Source organism: Schistocerca piceifrons, unplaced genomic scaffold, assembly GCF_021461385.2.
Source record: "Schistocerca piceifrons isolate TAMUIC-IGC-003096 unplaced genomic scaffold, iqSchPice1.1 HiC_scaffold_1302, whole genome shotgun sequence".
Lineage (NCBI taxonomy): Eukaryota > Metazoa > Arthropoda > Insecta > Orthoptera > Acrididae > Schistocerca > Schistocerca piceifrons.
In genome coordinates, this window is record NW_025727128.1 from 20,001 (window position 1) to 25,000 (window position 5,000).

General features: G+C 52.7%; 1 non-coding gene across 1 annotated transcript in view; it reads left to right on the forward strand.

Moving 5' to 3' along the window:
- Window positions 1-3,532: 3,532 nt before the first annotated feature.
- LOC124731785 overlaps window positions 3,533-5,000 on the forward strand; it is a 1,909-nt gene continuing 441 nt past the window's right edge. The window contains exon 1 of the ribosomal RNA XR_007008480.1: window positions 3,533-5,000. This exon is cut by the window's right edge and continues 441 nt beyond it. This is a non-coding gene — a ribosomal RNA (small subunit ribosomal RNA).

A 5,000-nucleotide genomic window follows, 5' to 3' on the forward strand; every position in this document is an offset into this window, starting at 1 on the left:
GCACCACTCTCTGCTTCTAACGGGCGCACATACAATATGTAAGCACCAGCATGGAACAACATCCAGTGCATCCTCTCCGCCACATTACACAATCCACACTATCACAACCAGACCAGGAGGTCCATGCGGAAAATACAATATCCCACCCTTTCGACATCCACCATTGCGCAGATCAGGCACCAACACCCACACATGTCCTATACAACGGTGCACCCAACATCACAATAGTACCTCCTGTCACAGCGCACAAACAATGACATGAGTCAAAGACACAGGTCTGACACAAGCATAGAATTGGAGCGCCGCCTCTAATAAGCCAAAGGTGCATCCTGACGTGACAAATCTGATCATGTCACAAGCATTCACTTACTATAATCACTATCAACGAACCTGCCGCCCCCGCCCCCCCCTACACCTTTCCTTACAACAACGTGTAACCTAACCTAACCTAACCTATGTTGTACCTTAACCTAACCTATGTTGTACCTTAACCTAACCTATGTTGTACCTTAACCTAACCTATGTTGTACCTTAACCTAACCTATGTTGTACCTTAACCTAACCTATGTTGTGCCTTAACCTAACCTATGTTGTGCCTTAACCTAACCTATGTTGTGCCTTAACCTAACCTATGTTGTGCCTTAACCTAACCTATGTTGTGCCTTAACCTAACCTATGTTGTGCCTTAACCTAACCTATGTTGTGCCTTAACCTAACCTATGTTGTGCCTTAACCTAACCCATGTTGTGCCTTAACCTAACCCATGTTGTGCCTTAACCTAACCCATGTTGTGCCTTAACCTAACCCATGTTGTGCCTTAACCTAACCCATGTTGTGCCTTAACCTAACCCATGTTGTGCCTTAACCTAACCCATGTTGTGCCTTAACCTAACCCATGTTGTGCCTTAACCTAACCCATGTTGTGCCTTAACCTAACCCATGTTGTGCCTTAACCTAACCCATGTTGTGCCTTAACCTAACCCATGTTGTGCCTTAACCTAACCCATGTTGTGCCTTAACCTAACCCATGTTGTGCCTTAACCTAACCCATGTTGTGCCTTAACCTAACCCATGTTGTGCCTTAACCTAACCCATGTTGTGCCTTAACCTAACCCATGTTGTGCCTTAACCTAACCCATGTTGTGCCTTAACCTAACCCATGTTGTGCCTTAACCTAACCCATGTTGTGCCTTAACCTAACCCATGTTGTGCCTTAACCTAACCCATGTTGTGCCTTAACCTAACCCATGTTGTGCCTTAACCTAACCCATGTTGTGCCTTAACCTAACCCATGTTGTGCCTTAACCTAACCTATGTTGTGCCTTAACCTAACCTATGTTGTGCCTTAACCTAACCCATGTTGTGCCTTAACCTAACCCATGTTGTGCCTTAACCTAACCCATGTTGTGCCTTAACCTAACCCATGTTGTGCCTTAACCTAACCCATGTTGTGCCTTAACCTAACCCATGTTGTGCCTTAACCTAACCCATGTTGTGCCTTAACCTAACCCATGTTGTGCCTTAACCTAACCCATGTTGTGCCTTAACCTAACCCATGTTGTGCCTTAACCTAACCCATGTTGTGCCTTAACCTAACCCATGTTGTGCCTTAACCTAACCCATGTTGTGCCTTAACCTAACCCATGTTGTGCCTTAACCTAACCCATGTCGTGCCTTAACCTAACCCACGTCGTGCCTTAACCTAACCCACGTTGTCGCCTAACGTAACCCACGTTGTCGCCTAAACCTGCTCTGTAATTGTTATACGACTCGTTCAATTAGTGTAGTGTTGCCCACCCGCAACCCTCGCAATATAGTTCGCTACTCGCACTCCCCGCTCCCCTGTGTATCGCTTCATGTTAAACACCTTGCAAGTCTTGCTCACTTTCCACATGCTCCTGCTGTACACTGTAATGTGGATGGCAGCAGGACGTACATGCCGCCCCTCCCCACGTCCCCACCTTGCCCCCTGCCTTCGCAAGCTGGTTGGTGAGAACTTTGCATGTTCAATGCCCTCCGCATGCGACGTACTCAGGCTACGTTGTGGTGCGGCCTGTGTCAACTGTCCGCTAATGTCGTACGCGTAAACCACAATCTGTACTGCACATTCGTCCTTATGTACTGAATGATACATCGTGGCACATGTGTGACCGTACAACGACTGCGCCCAAAAACGGCGGACCATACAGTGCAAATATTGTGCACGCAGCTACGTGTCGTCTCCCTATGAGAGCTGGATTGCAGTGTGGTACGCCATAGAGACGTGTGGGAGGAACGGACGCCGTGGATGGCGATCAGCATGAGCTGTCTGTTGATGTATTCGGACCTAGTCGTCTCTCCTCACACACCGTGATGGCATGGTGCACCGCGTTCCATATCTGCGACATGCTACAGAGGCCGGTTGACAGTCGTTCGAGCAATGGACATCGCATACGTACGGGGGCCACCTTCCACGTATTGTCTAGGCGTGCACATTTTGTTGCGTGTATGTGGGCAGACGTAGTGTGGCGTGACACCTGACACAGGCATGCAATAATCGTGGAAGTTGCAAATGGCGATGGACGCCTGCGTTTTCTGGTGAAGTTACGCAAATGAACAAATGGTAACCTGTTGTGGTGCGGTTGTTCTCGCTAGGGGTGAATCGGTGATGGCGACGATAGGTTGAGGTACTAACCGGTTGTTCCAGCGATACCCACCATGCCGACGAAACTGAACGGCATCTGGGTGTGAAGCGATACGCGGCGGTGGCTGGGTGGGACCGTCCCCGGCCGGTGAGGGGGCGCCTCCCGGCGTGCTGGCCGCGCGGTGCGTGGGCGCACGCGCTACAGCCGGCTGGTGGGGGCGGCCAGTGGCAGGCGCGCCGGCCGACGGACGCGGCAGGCGTCGCAGCTGCGCGCCGGCGCACCCTGCGCGCGGCGCCGTGCGGCCAAAGTAGGTCCTCGCGGGCCCGGTGCGAAGCGCGGTGGACATCTTCAGTGTGCTGGTCCGATTGAGGACTGTGTGCGTTGAGGATGCGCTGCCGCCCGGCGCTCGGCGCCGCGACGCCGTCTGCTGCTCGGTCGCCCCAGCGGTTCTCGCTGGTGGTTTGTATCGCAGCTGTGCGGATGTGTTGGCGCGTGCGCTGTGCTGGGAGAGTTCGCTTCGGCACCCAAGTGGGGCTTTTGTCCTTCTGTGGCGCTGGCGTTGGAGCTGCCGGTCACCGTAGGTGGCGCGTGTTGTCTCCCGCCGGCAATGCCACGACAGCACGCTCCCGGGCCTCTGTCGGCAGCGGCAAGCTCAGTTGGGAGCACGGGTGGTCGCACCGAAAGCGTCTACTCGCCTAACTCCGGGCGATTGCGCCTCTCTCGAACCCGACCAAGTACTTAGGACGGCGCTGCGCGCCGCCGGGACCTGAGAGGGTTTCGAGGTGTATTGTGCAGGGGAGCTCAGCCTCCTCCTGTTTGCAGAATGATTGAGCGGACGCTTGCGTGTTCGCGCGGGCCCCCGGGACACACTCCCGGGCGGCCGGCTGCTCAGCTCTAGTTGACGCAGCTCCCTGGTTGATCCTGCCAGTAGTCATATGCTTGTCTCAAAGATTAAGCCATGCATGTCTCAGTACAAGCCGCATTAAGGTGAAACCGCGAATGGCTCATTAAATCAGTTATGGTTCCTTAGATCGTACCCACGTTACTTGGATAACTGTGGTAATTCTAGAGCTAATACATGCAAACAGAGTCCCGACCAGAGATGGAAGGGACGCTTTTATTAGATCAAAACCAATCGGTCGGCTCGTCCGGTCCGTTTGCCTTGGTGACTCTGAATAACTTTGGGCTGATCGCACGGTCCTCGTACCGGCGACGCATCTTTCAAATGTCTGCCTTATCAACTGTCGATGGTAGGTTCTGCGCCTACCATGGTTGTAACGGGTAACGGGGAATCAGGGTTCGATTCCGGAGAGGGAGCCTGAGAAACGGCTACCACATCCAAGGAAGGCAGCAGGCGCGCAAATTACCCACTCCCGGCACGGGGAGGTAGTGACGAAAAATAACGATACGGGACTCATCCGAGGCCCCGTAATCGGAATGAGTACACTTTAAATCCTTTAACGAGTATCTATTGGAGGGCAAGTCTGGTGCCAGCAGCCGCGGTAATTCCAGCTCCAATAGCGTATATTAAAGTTGTTGCGGTTAAAAAGCTCGTAGTTGGATTTGTGTCCCACGCTGTTGGTTCACCGCCCGTCGGTGTTTAACTGGCATGTATCGTGGGACGTCCTGCCGGTGGGGCGAGCCGAAGGCGTGCGACCGCCCCGTGCGTGCTCGTGCGTCCCGAGGCGGACCCCGTTGAAATCCTACCAGGGTGCTCTTTATTGAGTGTCTCGGTGGGCCGGCACGTTTACTTTGAACAAATTAGAGTGCTTAAAGCAGGCAAGCCCGCCTGAATACTGTGTGCATGGAATAATGGAATAGGACCTCGGTTCTATTTTGTTGGTTTTCGGAACCCGAGGTAATGATTAATAGGGACAGGCGGGGGCATTCGTATTGCGACGTTAGAGGTGAAATTCTTGGATCGTCGCAAGACGAACAGAAGCGAAAGCATTTGCCAAGTATGTTTTCATTAATCAAGAACGAAAGTTAGAGGTTCGAAGGCGATCAGATACCGCCCTAGTTCTAACCATAAACGATGCCAGCCAGCGATCCGCCGCAGTTCCTCCGATGACTCGGCGGGCAGCCTCCGGGAAACCAAAGCTTTTGGGTTCCGGGGGAAGTATGGTTGCAAAGCTGAAACTTAAAGGAATTGACGGAAGGGCACCACCAGGAGTGGAGCCTGCGGCTTAATTTGACTCAACACGGGAAACCTCACCAGGCCCGGACACCGGAAGGATTGACAGATTGATAGCTCTTTCTTGATTCGGTGGGTGGTGGTGCATGGCCGTTCTTAGTTGGTGGAGCGATTTGTCTGGTTAATTCCGATAACGAACGAGACTCTAGCCTGCTAACTAGTCGCGTGACATCCTTCGTGCT